Below are 16,232 nucleotides of genomic sequence, written 5' to 3' on the forward strand. Positions count from 1 at the left end.
TACAAGAAATAACCTTAAGTAAAAATCATTTCCTTCTTGTCCTGGGGGGGACAGGTTCTACAGTTCCATGGCTTAAAAGATCCTTTAGGATTTGGGGAATAAGGTGCAGTTGGTTCTTGGGTAGGGAATGCCATGCCCTTTGCAGGGGATCTTTCTTTCCAAGACTGGAAATATCCTTAGTCCACTATTGCCAGGACTCAGTGGTCTGTGGTGATAGTTCTGCAAAGGGGTAGGCAGTGTGAGAGGCGGTCTGACAGGGGGAGGTGGGCAAGGCAGTCATGCATTGCTGGAGCCATTTCTGTCATGAAATGGCTGTTTTGGGTAGGTTGAGAGGAAACTGGTCTGGATGTGGTTCGTCTCCTGGCTCCTTTCCTACGTCTAGAGGAGGAAGGAGTGATGGAGGAGGGGGTCCTCCTGACAAAAGTAGTCATGGCTGGGCGATTGCTATAGTATTTAGGAATGGGAGACACCACAAGGTGTTTAATATCCTGGAGCTCCCTGTTTTTCTCCTGAAGGTTTTTAGAGAGTTCTGCAGATCATTTTCCAAACAGGAGGTTGTGGTCAAGAGGGGCATCAAGAATTTTGGACTTAAAAGTCCTCTGGCAGGGGTTGGAGGCGAAGCCAAGAATATCTGTATAGTACTGATGTGGAAGCAGCAGATCCTGCAGAGGCCTCTGCTGCATCATAACTGCATCTAATTGAATGTCTGGCCACTTGTGAAGCCAGGGACATTTTTGATACTACCTCTGTCTTGTTAGGGGAGTCAGACAAGGAGGACAGGAGATTAGAGGCCTGGGTTACTAAGTCCAAGGCATATTTTACCATACGAGTTTGGTAGTTGATGGCTCTGAAGGCTAAGGTGGAAGAGGTATAAACTTCCTTGCCTGTCCTGTCCATACTCTTACTATCCTTGTCAGTAGGTAAAAGGGACAAGGTGGATATTAATCTTGACTGCTTGTCAAGGAATACAGCAACCACTGCTGGGTCTTACAAGGGGGGTTTCACCAGGAACTTCTGATCATCAGGCATATTGTAGAAACTGTCAGGTCTCTTAGGAGCAGATGGCTGTAAAACAGGATTTTTTGATGCTGAAGAAAATGCATCAAGATAGGCAGGTATAAATGGTGGGATGGCAGATGGAGACTCTACTTGAAGTAATTCAAAATACCTCTCGAGTTTCAGTCATCTGGGAAGTATCTCATTTGAAATATTCTTTCATTTTGGTAATGGTCTCCCCAAAGGTGATATCCTCTGGGAGACAGTCCACTTCAATGGATTCCTCATCAGGGGAATAGTATTCCAGTGGAGAGGCAATTGGGGAATTGTATTCCAGTGGAGAGGCAATTGGGGAATAGTATTCCAGTGGAGAGGCAATCTGTGAAGAATAACTGACTCATCTGATGATGAGTAAACTTCTTCTGCTGCTGCTGCCTGAGAAGTAGGAAGGTGGACTGAAGTAGCTGAGGCAGGCCTAGGGCTGAGAACTCAAATGGTGGATGGTGAAGCTGAAGAGGGCAATGGAGGCTTGCATCAAGGATTGAGTGAAGGACTGCCAGGCAGGTAAATCCCTCAGCCGAGGGAAACAGATGCTTACTTTTCTGTTTCCTTTTCAAAGGAGTAACTGTGAGAGAAGGCCTAGTCTCAGGGGCCTTTGTTGGAGCAGGGGCTTCGGGTTGTGAAATCCCAGTTGGGCATCTGGTGAACCCTGGTTCCTCCTCGACATCTGTAGAAACAGACATCTGAGCTACTTCCGTGGATGTGCTGGCTGTTACTTTTGAAGCAGCTTCCGCGAGGGGAGTCAATGAAGTAGAAGCCTCTGACAGACGTCCCTCAACTCCTAAATTGGAAGCTGGCAGGGTGTCCGATGGCAGATAGGCAGTAGTAGTAGTAGGTCGTGACAACCTGGCCTTTTTTTGTGGAGGCTCTGCCGGGGCAGTCAACTCTGGGTCCATCCCCAGCGCTAATTTCTTTAGCCTTTGGTTTTCTAAACAAAGATGAAGTGCGGCCAGATGACTTCTGAGTGTCTTAGGGACGAATGACTGGCAAATTGAACAAGTATGGTTGTGTTCTTGGCCTAAGCAAAAGACACAACGGTCGTCTGAGTCTTTATGTAGAATCTGACGCCCGCAATGGCATTTACTCTTCTTAGCAGACATCAGCTTAAAGGGGAGAACAGCAAACCAAGCTCAAGCAAAGGTAAAAAAGGGAAATCCCTAATGGGGTACTTAGCTTTAGACGTCTTGATAGCACAGGAGTGATTGATCTGATGTTTGACTGCAGCTGAAAACTTCTGAGGTCTGTGCATTCAGACATCACATTTAAGGTTCCTAGGTTTATGGCCCTGCATGTGACGTCCCACGCACCTCCAGAAACCAAGCTTAAGCTTTTACATAGGAGCCGATATTCGGGTTGCCTGAGGTGGAGAATCCTACACTAAGAATATTGCAACATGGGAATAGAAGGACATAGTATTGTTGAGATGTGACTGAAGTTTTTGCAATGTTGTAGAGATTTTAGGAGGAAGAGAAGTTTTGTTTTCTTAGGATTAAGTAGTAAGTTGTTGCTGTTTAGCCATTTTTCGGTGGACAGAAGGTGGGGGAGGTTATCGGAGCAAGATGTGACAGTGGAGTCGTCTGCATACTGGATAAGAGAGGAGTGAAGGCAAGATGTGTGAAGATCATTTGTAAAGATGTTAAGAGGAGGGGCTCTAGAATAGAACCTTGGGGTACACCAGTTTGAAGAGAAAGGAAGGGAGAGGAGGCCGATAAGACTCCAGTCTGTCAGATGGCTATCAGAGAGGTAGCTGGTGAACCAAAGTACAGTAGACAGAGATTAAGGTTTTTAAAATTCAACAGAAGCAGACTGTGGGAGACGGTGTCAAAAGCTTTGGATAAGTCAAGGAAGGGGCTGATCCTGCCAGGGGTAGCCCTCAGTCGGCCCCGAATACCAGAGGCTTACTATTTCTGTGTCTGTTGCTGTCACTCCTGGACTGACATCAGGTTGCCAGTGGTATAAAATCAGGCAGCTGACACCATTACATCAGTTTTTCTTGCCCCAACTGTCAGGAGCCCCCAAATAGGGAGCTAGGTTATGATGGAAGAACACCACAAATAGAAAGTAAATATTAAAAATTCCCTGTAAGGAGTGAGGAAAAGAGAGACAGACAAGGGGGATGGAGGGTGGGAAACCAGGACTGCAACAGTGAATACACTCGAACATCTACATTTATGGTAAGTGTACACAACTGTACTATGTTCTTCGTGTTTCACTGTTGCAGTCATCACACTTGTGTTGATTCCCAAAGCTGAAGAAAAGGGTGGAGGCAGTCAAGAATACTGGGGGCTGGCTAGGATGCCCTGCAAGACTGCGGTTGCAAAGCCTGCCCTGGATTTGGAGATAGGCAGGTGGCAATGCTTGTTGATGACTGCAACAGAGAAACACGATCATCATCCAGGGTTTTCATCACAAACTTTGGCAACAGTGTCTGTGAAAGCTATGAGAGCTGTGGCAGTACTATGATGGGGACGAAAGACACATTGTGTGTGGGTTACAGAGATTTTCTTGTACAAGATGTTCAAGGACTTGTTTATGTATACATTTTTCAATTCTAGAGTGGGGGATAGGATAGCAATGGGACAGTAGTTGAGGGGTCTGTAGAGTTTCCACCTTTATGCAAGGGAATAATTTTTTTTCAGATTTTGGGCAGTGTTTTCAAGAATGGATCGACTGAATAATATGGAGACGGGGTAGGCAATGGCGTTAGCAGCAGTTTTGAGAAATTGTGGGGGTAAGTTATCAGCAGAGGGAAAGCATGGTTTAAATTTAGAGAGCAGTGATTTGATATAATGCAGTGGGAGAGGGTTTCAGAGAGAAAATGAAGGTAGAGGAGGAGGGAATAGGGTCAGTGGAAGAAAGATTTATATTGCAATCTTTCTTCATCTCTTATCACAAGACTTATGAAAGTGTTTAAAAAAAAAAAAAAGAGTAGCAGTATCGAGGTTAGAGCAACTTGGGACAGGGACAAGGTGTAGTAGGCTTGCCTGGATAAATAATGTTATTGATACTGTTCCAAAACTGTATAGGGTTAGAGTGAGGATTAAGTGGTTTATGACAGGAAACCTTACACATTGACAGTGACAAAAAATACTGAGTTCTCTACAAGTTTGGAAATGGGTTGGCAGATTATTTCTTTTTCCAGGCTCTGTCCCTCTGTAACATAAATTTACGAGTGGGTTCAGACAGCTAGGGTGAAAAGTTAGATTTTAGTTAAACTTTCTGGCCCTCATCAGAAAAGTTCAAAGTACTAAGGAAGATTTTGTTGAATTTGGAGATGGCATCAAGAGGAAGGTTGTATAAGAAGGAACACTTGAAAGCAGAAAGCAAATTATTGAAGGTATCTGGATTGATGTTGGAGAGTTTGTCAGTCTTTAAAATGGTAGAGTTTACGGAGTTGAGGGCGAATGCCTATGAACTAGAATGGGAAGAATGTCAGAGAATCAGGAAGAGTACAAAAATTGCGAAAGGTTTGAGTTGGAAGTGAGGATCCAGTCTAAAATTATACCAGTGTTGGTATGTTTATTAGAGAATGGGAGAACAGATGAGCTGAGAGAAGCCATAGAACTTAATGCAACTATAGGGAAAAGAAAAGTTTAAAGTTGTCGTCGATATTTACATTGCCCAAGATACTAGTCTCATAGATGATAGTATCAGGGATCCAAGACAGAAACTACTCTAGTAGATGGCAGCAACAGCGAGATTTTTGTATTTATTAATTTTACAATAAACTATAACAATTTCAGCAGAGTGAAAGTTGGGAGGGGGTGTGATGAGGGTAAAGTGAAAGTTGAGAGTACAGAATGGCTACACCTGCACCTTTTAATACTGTAGCCTGGGGGAAGGATTTCTGGGTCAGAGTTATGTGGTTGTAGCCAGGTTTCAGAGAGTGAAAATGTTGGGGGTATGCTGAGTGATCAGGGAGTGAAGAGGGTTCACATTACTAGTTATACACTGTATACTGAGAAAAACTATAGTTAGGTACTTGGATGGTGGCAGATTTGCAGAGCCTATGGAGGCAGAAGGAAGAGAAATGGTGGGTAGAGTAAGAGAAGATGGAAAGTTGTTGGAAGATGTGTGCAGAGAAATTGCTGAGTGGCCCTGGGTGGGGTGAATGTCACCAAAGCAGAGGAAGTTATGAAGGAAAAATATCATAGAACTTGGAAGAAGGTAGAGGTGTTTGGAGTAATTCGATCTTATTTTACAATTAAGAGAAGTGGAAAGATTTTAAGATTGTGGTAAGTTGTTGTGCAGTTAGAGAACAGTGAGGGAGCAATGGAGAAGTTAATAGAGGTTTGTAAATCGAGTAGGGTTGGGGAGAGTGACAGCATAGTTGAGGTCAAAGGGCTATGATAAGAAGTAGAAAGTTTTAGAATAAATAGGCAAGATGAGTAGTGAGAGGATTTTAGAAAGTGGTGGTTATAGTTGAGAGAGATGGGGGTAAAAGGAGAAAAAGAGTAGGAGACAAGGAAGTGAGATGGGAGAAGAGAAACAGGTGAAAAGGGCAGACAGCTGGCTGGAACTGGAGAGAGAGAGAAAGAAGAGATGTGCTAGATAGGGGGAGCTGTACAACAGACTGAGTTCAATTGGAGTAGGTGGAGGGTGGAGTGAGTGAGGTAGGAGTGTGGTTACAAAGGGGAGTGTATAAAGGTAATGAAAATGGGGGTGGGTGGAATGAGGGTAGGGTAGGGGAACAGTATGCCAGAACACAGTGCGATGAACCACGAGGCAGACCATGTGGATAAGAAAGAAATCAGCCCGCTATAGTTGCAAATCCCAAGTCAGTATCCTAAGCTCCCCAGGTTTTCCCACTCGTGTTTGATGTGGAAATTTATAATTAGCCTGGTGCAACACAACAGTAACTAAAACAAAAAGTAAGGGATGGTTACATTTGAGAGGGGAATTGCTTCTGTAAAGGGTAGAGGGTGGGGTGGGGGGGGGAAAGGTACTACCCAAAGCGACCAAGGAGTGCGCTCACCACGAAAAATATTTGTGTACACTTACCATAAATGTAGATGTTCGAGTGTATTCACTGTTGCAGTCATTACATTTGGGTTATCTGCTTGCAGTAGCCCTCAGTCGGCCTGATTAACAAAGTCTTGAGTCCTGCGTCGGTTGCTGTCCCTTCTTCCATGATGTCAGGTCATCAGGGGTATAAAACATGCAGCCGATGCCATCCCAGATGTCAGGTGCCCCCCTAATGGGAAGCAATTAAATATACAAAAATGCAAGGATATACCTCCAACAAAAAAGTAAATACACCAAAAAGCTTTTAAGCATAGTAAAGGAAAGTGGAGGTATAACCAAAAGAAGTTAGGGGGCTGGAGGGAGGGTAACCAGGACTGCAACAGTGAATACACTCAAACATCTACATTTATGGTAAGTGTACACAACTGTACTATGTTCTTCGTGTTTCACTGTTGTAGTCATCACATTTGGGTAGATTCCCAAAGATAAGTAACGAAGGAGGAAGTTAGACAGCATTAGGGCCAGCTATTAAGCCCTGCAAGACAGCAGTGGGAAAACCAGCACTGGACTTAGAGAAAATCGGTAAACGATAATGCTTGGTGAAAGTATGTAAAGAACTCCAGGTAGCAGCTTCTAGGATGTCCCTGGTAGGAACGCCTCTGAGAAAGGCTGTAGAGGTAGATGCAGCCCTGGTAGAGTGAGGGTCTGATGCCCTGTGGGATAGGTTTTCCATGATGCTTATAGCAGAAATTAATGCAATGGCCTACCCAATTAGAAATGGTTTGCTTTGAATTAGCCTTCCCCTCTTTCCCTGCAGCAAATGCCACCAGCAGTTGTTCAGATTTCCTTTGAGGTTTAGTCCTGTCCAAGTAGAATCTAAGTTGTCCGTACACATCCAAGGAGTGCAGAATCCGTTCTCCTTTGTTCTGTGGATTAGGAAAAAAGGTTGGCAAATGAATGGACTGATTAAGAGCCACACTGGACATCACCTTGGGCATGAAGGAGGGACTGGTTCTGAGGGACACCCTGTCCGCATAAAAGATGATGAAAGGCTCCACTGCCATAAGGGCCTGTAATTCAGAAACCCTTCTAGCTGAAGTGATTGCTAAAAGGAAGGCTGTTTTCCAAGACAGAAACTTAAGTCTGCAGTAGCAGATGTCTCGAAAGGAGGTAGAGTGAGTTTTTCCAATACAAAGTTAAGGTCCCAAGGCAGGGGTTGGAGCTCTCCTGGGTGGTCTCAAGTTTTTGGCCCCTCTGAAGTACTGCTTGAGCACAGGATGAGAGAAGAGGGGAGGTTCTGTGTTGTAATGAGCTGAAATGGCTGAGGCGTGGATTTTAATGGAGGAAAAAGACAGGCCCTTGTGAAGCATCTCAGTTAAGTATTGCAAAATCCGAGGTAAACTGGGCGCTGCTGTGCTCATCCCTTGAGATCGATTCCAGGCACAGAATCTTTTCCATTTGTCAGCATAAGATTTTCTAGTGCTAGGTCTTCTCGCCTCCAAGATGACGTCCATCACAGGTTTGCTGAGGGATGCCAAGAGTGAATTTAAGTGATTAGCCAAGCTGCAAGTTTCAATGTTGGGAGCTGAGGGTGCAGAATTTGGTTCTCCTGCTAAGACCGTAAGGAAGGTGTCTGACGCAGGTGCCATGGAGGAATTTGTGACACACTGCGCAGGAGTGGGTACCAGTGTTGGCGTGGCCAGTCTGAAGCAATCAAAATAATTTTTGGTTTGTCCTGTTTGACTTTTAGCAGAACTTTGGAGAGTAGAGGCAGAGGGGGAAAAGCATAGACAGATAGGTTTGAAGGACAGAGCATCCACTTCCCAGTCTTTTTTGTGAGGAGTTCTTGCGCAAAATTTGTCCAACTGGTAGTTCTGGGGAGAGGGAAAAAGATTTGTCTGGGCTCCCCCATTTGCACGTCAACATGTTGAAAATTCATGGTTCCACTCTCCATTCGTGTGGGTCCATGAGATTTCTGCTTAGTCTGCCAAAATATTCAGTTTTCCTGGCAGGAATTGATCTTGTAGTTGCACTTGGTAGCTCAAGGCAGTGTTCCACAATGCCATGGCTAGTCTGCAGAGGGGGTAGGAATGTGTACCCCCCTGCTTATGTACCACATCACTGTGGTGTCCGTCTTTACCAGTAGTCAGGGATGAATGTAGCCCTTGAAGGCTGTCAGAGCATTCTGTACAGCTAACATTTCTTTTTGATTGATATGTAGGTGCATTTGATTTGGGTTCCATTTGCCCTGAATGCACGTCCCTGCCAGATAAGCCCCCCATGCATAGTCTGATGCGTCTGAAGTTATGGTTTGGGCGGCAGGGGGTAGTGTGAATGGCAGTCCCTTGTTTTGGTGGCAGGCCTCTGCCCACTATAGGAACTCTAGGCGTAGGCAAGGTATGATAGGAATCATGGTTTCCAGGTTGTGACAATGTTGACTCCATAAACTTTTTAAGTACCACTGTAGTTTCCTCATATGCAGTCTTGCATATGGAATTAGAAGAATGCAAGAGGCCATGAACCCAAAGGCTTGCAGTATTTGTCTTGCAGATAGCAGGGTTTTTGTGGCCACCTGTTTGAACTAAGTTACCAAATGAATTTGCTTTTCTGGTGTGAGGAAAGCCATCTGGGCAGTTGTATTCAAGCTTGCACCCAGAAATGTAATCTGTTGAGAGGGTACAAGTTGAGATTTCTTTTCGTTTATGGTGTACCCTGGACACGTTAGAACCCTTTTTACAAATGCCAGATGTTTTAAGTATGGCCTGGTTTTCTGCCTGAATTATACAATCGTCCAGGTATGGATATATTTGAATATTTCTTTGCCTGCAAAATGCAATTACTGGAGTCGGGCACTTTGTGAATACCCTAGGCGCAGTAGACAAGCCAAAGGGCAGTACAGAGAATTGATAATGCAAGTAGCTTGCTTTGAAGCGTAGGTATCTTCTGCAAGATTCCCTGATTGGGATATGCAGGTAAGCTTCTTTCAAATCTAGAGTTGGCAACCAGACATCCTTGCCTAGCACAGTAACTGGTGAAGTCAGCATCTTGAATTTTGGAATGTCCAGAAAGGTGTTTAGAGTAAACAGGTCCAGAACTGGACGCCATGATTTGTCTTTTCTGGGTACCAGGAAAAGTCTGGAATAGAAAGCTCGTCCCTTTTCCTCTTCTGGTACGGATGAATAGCCCCCATGTTTAAGAGGGAAAGTACTCGTTTCTGAGCCTCTGCCCACCCGTTGGGTGTTGGCAAAGTGTGGAAATGAAATATGTATCCCTGGGACACTATATTTAAAACCCATTTGTCCTGGGTTATGAGTTGCCAGTTTTTTGCATGAAGAGCAATCTTTCCCCCCAAAGGGGCAGCTAAAAGCTAAGTGCTTGGTAGTTTTAAAGGGAAGTCATTGAGACCGTTTATCATAGGGGGGTGTCTTGTTATTTCCAGATTTGGAAGTGGAAACACCCCATTGCTTAGTTCTGAGAGTCCCTTGGGACTGAAACCTGGTGCTTTTGGAGTGTCTGGGTTTCACTTGAGTGGATCTGGAAGGAGCTGGAAAGGACCAGTTCTTAGTAGGCCAGTGTCTACTAAATCTTGGAGGTTGCACTTGCAAGAAATCTTTCGCAGTTTGCATAGATTTAGCTTTATCTTCCATTTTTTTTTTTAGAACTTCTTCAGCCTTATTGCCAAACAGGCGATCCTGACTTAAAGGAGCATCCAACACTTTTGCTTTAACATGATCAGGCAGAGACTGCTCCTGAAGCCAAGCATGACTTCTAAGCACAGACCCAGTAACAGCAGCCCTGCAAGATGCCTCTAAAGAATCAAAACCACACTGCAGAGTATGTTTTCCAACTTGTTCAGCTGAATGAAATAAATCCTGTAAATCTTTATTTTCCACACAGTCAGAAATCAACATCATTTTCTGTGTAAGTAGTCCCCATGATATGCTGTTGATATTTTAGCATATGAAATTGACAGTTTAAAGCCCTGATTGTCAAGGTTGCAGAAGTGTAAACCTTTTTACCCCATCTATCCAGTGCCCTGGAATCTCTATCAGAAGGGGTAGGATTTTTAGCTGTAGAACCCTTAATGCCCTTGTGGCCCTGAGAAATGGTTTCAGGATCTGCAACAGGATTTTTGAAAATGAATTTGTGGGAGTCAGGAACCCTGTAGTATCTGTCTGGCTTACAAGGAGCCGGAGGCAGAGAATCAGGAGCCATACTAGATTCTGAGAAAACAACAACGTCTAGAACCGGAGGTATAGCCAAAGGCCTATCCTGAGGAAGAAGAAGAAAATCCCTAAGACTCTTTTGAGATTCAGAGAAATTCTGACTTTTCCAGTGGAAATGTTCCCTTAAAGTATGTAAAGTTTCCCCAAAAGAAAAATCCTCAGTGGGAGAAGCAGAAGGAATTGAATCTTCTGCATCAGAGTCCTCATAAGTAGGTATAGCCAATTCCTGTTCATCAGAAGAGTCAGAAGAAACAGAATCCTGTTCAGAAGATTCACACTGAAAGTCTTGCCTAGGCCTCTTAGAAGGGGGGGGGGGCAGTTGGCTACCCCTGATCAGAGTAATTAAATCTTCAGCCATTTTGATCATTTGTTTTTTTTAGGGATAGGGGCCTGCACATGTGGGCCCAGGAGTTGGTTTTTTAGGCATAGGTCGAGATTTTGGCCTTAGTTTTGAAGATGGCGTCGGTTAGGTCTGAAAACACCCTCAGAAGCCGGTGCCTGCACAGCGGCTTCGAACCCATCCAAGGTAGAGCCATCCGCGGGTTCCATAATTGATGCATCTCGTGGCATACCGGACTTCGAATGGGTCTCAGCAGAGGCCTGCTAATCAGAAGTAGTGGGTATCAGATGCTGCAAAAGCACCTCACTGAGTACCAGCAAACTGGTGACTGGCTTAGGAGAAGCGTCATCAGCAGTTTTGGAAATTAACAGCCTGTCTCTGTCTTTTTCTTTGCGTTTTTTAGGTATTCCGGTAGTCGGATTGCTAACAGACATTTCTGGATAATTAAAGCGTGAGCCAAAATATTTAGAAGCACAAATGTACTGACGTTTGATAGTGCGTTAATTAAATAAAGCACAAAACCGACAGCAAGGCACGTTATGGTAAGGGCCTAGGCAAGGAATACAGTACAAATGAAAATCCTTGTGAGGTATTTGCTTCCCACAAGTAAAGCAATTATTAACTTTTACTGACATCGGTAAGGAGCAAGAAAAAGTTTCCCCAACGGGTTACTTAGCTTTATAGTTGAAGACTTCAGATCTGAAACTCGAAAATAAGAAGTTATGTACCTACCGTAACGTTCCATGTTAGTTATCTTCATCTCGCCTTCCTTCTTGCTGTTTGGGATCAGAGCCGATCCTCAGCTCCGACTCCACCATCTTCAATAGCTCGAGAGCGGTTTACTGGCTTGAGGCTACCCCTTATCCCATGATGCCTAGCGACAGCTACCCAGATCTCGTTTGAAACAGCTAATCCAGACATAATATAAGATAAACCAGTTATCAAAAAGTACAGTTTTGTACCTACCATAAATGTAGATGTTCGAGGATTCCCTTGCTGCAGTCCTGACTATTGGGTATAGTCCGCGTCCCAGTCGGCCCGAATACCAGAGGTACTAATCGCATGACCGGCGTCATTTCCTCAGTCTTTTCTTGCCCCAGATGTCAGAAGACCGAAAAGGACAAGTCCCAAAAACAACCTGCACCAACAAACATGTACAATATATACAGTAATATATATACAAAAAATATAAGCATGTAAAGGCACCTACACAACCACCCTGAAACACAGAGGGGAAGGAGGGAATCCTCGAACATCTACATTTATGGTAGGTACAAAACTGTACTATGTTCTTCGTCTTCCCTTGCTGCAGTCCTGACTATTGGGTAGAATCCCAAAGCAGAGGTAAGGGAGGCTGGCAAATTATAAAGTAGCAGGAGCTGACAACATGCCTTGTAAAACAGCTGTGGCAAAACCAGCTCTAGACTTAGAGTATATAGGCAGGTGATAATGCCTAGAGAAAGTATGCACTGAACTCCAAGTAGCTGCTTCCAGAATATCCTTAGTTGCCACCCCTTAGAAATGCTGTTGAAGTGGCAGTAGCCCTAGTGGAATGAGGCCTAATCCCAGCTGGAACTCTTTGCCATGATGGGAATAACAAAATGCAATGCAAAAGCCAATCCACCTAGAAATAGTTTGTTTGACACAGGTTTGCCCTGTGAACTTAAAGCAAAAGAAACAAGTAACTGCTGAGACTGCCTAAAATCTTTAGTCCTGCTCAAATAATAACGCAATTGCCTGTGTACATCTAAAGTGTGCAAAATCTTTTCCCTTTATTTTGAGGATCTGCAAAAACGTAGGCAAATGAATAGTTTGGTTTAAAGCCACACTAGAAACCACCTTAGGCATAAAGGAAGGATTAGTGCGTAATGATACCCTGTCCTTATGGAAAATCAAAGGGCTCTACTGCCATAAGGGCCTGCAACTCAGACACCCTTCTTGCAGAAGTAATAGCCAACAGAAAAGCCGTCTTCCATGACAAATATTTCACTCAAAAGGTTGTAGAGTAAGTTTTTCCAACACAAAATTGAGATCCCAAGCAGGAGTAGGAGCTCTGGGTCTTATATTCTTTGCCCCTAAGAAACTGCTTGAACAAAGGATGCGAAAACAAAGGTGGGTCACAATCATAGTGAGCTGAAATTGCTGCAGCATGAATCTTTATGGAAGAGAAAGACAAACCTTTGTCCAATAACTCAGTAAGATATTGAAGAGCCACACTCAAATTATTGCTGTACACCAAAAAAAATCTCTTCCATTTTTCTCTAGTACTAGGCCTTCTAGCTTCCATAATCACATTTAAAACTTGTTGAGGAAGCTGAGACCTTCCATGTTTCAACACAGAATATGCCAAGCTGTGAGATGGAGAGATTGAAGCTTGACATTGAGCAGATGACCGTCCTTCTGAGATAACAGATGAGGAATCAGAGGTAAAGGCCATGGAGGCTTCTTTACAAGACTCCTTAGAAGTGGTACCAGTGTTGCGAGGCCAATCTGGAGCTATCAAAATCATCCTTGGCCTGTCCTGTCTGACCTTTAGTAATACCTTTGGAAGAAGAGGTAGAGGTGGAAAAGCATAGACATGAAGGTTTTCCAACTGAAAGACAGAGCATCCACTTTCCAAGCTGTGCCCTTTGTGCAATACTTTGGCAGCTGGTGGTTTAGTGGAGAAGACAGATCTATGTCTGGAGTTCCCATGACACTGTCAATTTCTGAAATACATGAAGATCCAGTTTCCACTGGGATCCATGATTTGTCTGCTTAATACATCTGCTAGGAGTTCTGTGCTCTGGCAGAAACCTTGCCTGAAGAGTCAGTTGCAGGCTTAACGCAGTCTCCCATAAAATCATTGCTTGCCTGCATAGAGGATAAGAATGTGTTCCCCTTGCTTGTTGATGTACCACATGACAGTTGTGTTGTCTGTCAGAATCAACACCTGCCCTGGAAGAAGTAACTCCTTGAATCAATGCAAACTGGACTGCTAACATCTCCTTCATGTTGATATGTAGATGCTGTAGTCTGGCAGGCCACTTGTCTTGTATCCACTTTCCATTTAGATGAGCTCCCAAGCAGTGTCCGAGGCATCTGTCGTTAAAATCGTCACAGAGAGTCCCTTGTTTAGGTGACATTCCTGAGCCCACCACAAGAATTCCTGTTGAAGGCAAGGTATTATTTGAATGACAGTGTCCAAATCTTGGCAGTGCTGTGTCCATACATTTTGAGATACCATTGCAGCTTCCTCATATGCAGTTTGGCATTGGGAAGCACCAGAATACAAGATGCCATGAACCCTAATGCTTGAAGGACTGTCCTTGCAGTCAGGACTGATGAGATAGTTGATGGAAGTAAAGTGACAGACTCTTTTGTTTGTCCGGGGTTAAAAAGGCCATCTGGGCTGCTGTATTCAGTCTCACACCCAGAAAGCACATGTCTTGAGAGGGTACTAGACTGGACTTTATTTCGTCACAGAATACCCTAGGCATCTTAGCACTGCTATGACATATTCCAGATGCTGTAGAAGGTGTTCTTTTCTTGAGCCAGAATCAGGCAGTCGACCAAGTAAGGATAAATTTGAATGCCATGAAGCCTGAAGTAAGCTAACACTGGAGCCAGAACCTTTGTGAATACTCTGAAAGTAGATAAGCCAAAGGGCAATGCAGAGAACTGATAATGAAAATCTCCAGTTAGATACTTTCTGCAACTTAGCCTTATGGGCACATGAAGGTAAGCTTCCTTGAGATCCAAAGTTACCATCCAGTGATCCTTGCCCAGCAGAGGTAACAGTTGCTGTAACGTCAACATCTTGAACTTGGGAATGTCCAGATAAGTGTTGAGGATAGATAAATCCAAAATTGGTCTCCACGTTCCCCTTCTTTGGTACTAGGAACAGGCGAGAATAAAATCAGCCCCTTTCTGACACAGGGACTGGCTGAATAGCCCCTATCTGGAGTAACTGAGAAACTTGCTTGAGAGCCTCTTTTCTTTGTGGAGGAGGAACATCTGGCATGCCTTTGAAAGGGGCATTGTGTGGAAATAAAATCTGTACCCGTGATGAATGATATCCAGCACCCATCTGTCTTGAGTGATTAAATCCCAATTTTCTTTGAAAAGAGACAATCTTCCTCCCAAAGGAGCTGCCAGACGAGAGTCCACTGGCAGCTGAAAAGGCAGGTCATTGGTTCTGCTTACGAAAGGACTGACCCTGCCCTCACCAGAAGTCTGAGCAGGTGAACTGTCTGATCTAGGCCTAAACGAACCTTGAGCCCTGTAGATCTACCCCTAGACTGGGAACCATAAGCAGGATATGTCCACCCCTTAGCAGGCCAATTTCTACTAAACTTGGAGGCTGCACCTGCAAAAATCTTTAACAGTCTGCATAGACTTAGCTTTGTCCTCCATTTTCTTTAAAACTGCTTCCACAGGCGGTCCAAACAACACATCAGACTGTAAAGGAGCATCAAAATCCTGGTCTTAACATGCTCAGCTAAATTCTGATCCTTCAACCATGCATGTCTGCGAAGAACAGAACTAGTAGCAGCCACCCTCGGAGGCCTGAACAGCATCAAAACCACACTGCAAAGAATGCTTACCCACTTGTTCAGACACATGAACCAAATCCAGCAATTCTTTACACTCAATACCTTAAGCATCCACCTTAGATTTCAATTGAGAAAGGAGATAATTCTGATATTTCAGCATATGAAATTGACAATTCAACGCCCTCATGGCTAGAGTGGAAGAAGTATACTTTCTTACCCCACTATCCAAAGCCCTTGCCTCTTTATCAGAGGGTACAGGATTTTTAACAACAGAAGCTTTAACTCCTTTAGGCCCCTGAGAAACAGTTTCGACTCTTAAACAAATACTTATGAGCATACCTATCAGGCTTAACAGGAGCAGGAGGCAAGGAATCAGGGTTCAGAGAAGCCTCTGCAAAAACATCCTCCACCACATTCAACACAGGAGGAATAGCTAAGGGCCTATGCTGAGGCAAAACAAGAATTCCCTAAGCCTTTTTCTGGAGTCAGAGTAATCTTGGCCTTCCCATTTAAAGTGCTCCCTCATGGAGTGAAGAGTCTCTGAAAATGAAAAATCCTCAGGAGGAGAGGAATCATCCACATCAGAATCAGAATAAGCAGGAAACTCTTGCAAGTCTTCCACAGAAGACTTCAAAACTATCAAACTCCTGTTCCACCCTAGGCCTCTTATCAGGTGGGGACATAGAACCTCTAATCAGAGTAATCAAATCTTCAGCCATTTTAAGCATATGTTTCTTAGGCACAGAGCCCGAAATGCTAGGAGAAGCCCCTACAGAAGCTGAACTTGGCCTTCCTCTAAAAGAAGCTCTGGAAACAGAAGGAGAGGCCCTAACTACCTTGGGAAGAGGGAAGAACAGTTACCTGAGAAGCCCCTCAGCCTGGCCTACTTCCTGAGAGGGCACATCCTGTAACAGTAAAGTCTGCCTGAGACTCCAGAGACTCCTAGACTTCACTGTTTTGTCCGGCATAGTATAAGCTTCCCAAACACTAACCTAGCACAATCAAGCCTCTTAAATCTAGCACAAGGCTCAGGCCCTAAACAAGGTATACACAATGTATGATAATCCCCAAGAAATACAGTTATTCACTTTTTCTGACATCCGGTAATAT

The 16,232-nt window shown here is 44.1% G+C and overlaps 1 protein-coding gene across 1 annotated transcript in view; it reads right to left on the bottom strand.

The window, feature by feature from the left end:
- EIF4G2 (eukaryotic translation initiation factor 4 gamma 2) overlaps positions 1 to 16,232 on the bottom strand; it is a 1,765,983-nt gene that overhangs the window by 53,694 nt on the left and 1,696,057 nt on the right. The gene's annotated exons all lie outside the window — the stretch shown is intronic.

Source organism: Protopterus annectens, chromosome 17.part0 (assembly GCF_019279795.1).
Source record: "Protopterus annectens isolate FY-2018-M chromosome 17.part0, PAN1.0, whole genome shotgun sequence".
Taxonomy (NCBI): Eukaryota; Metazoa; Chordata; order Ceratodontiformes; family Protopteridae; genus Protopterus; species Protopterus annectens.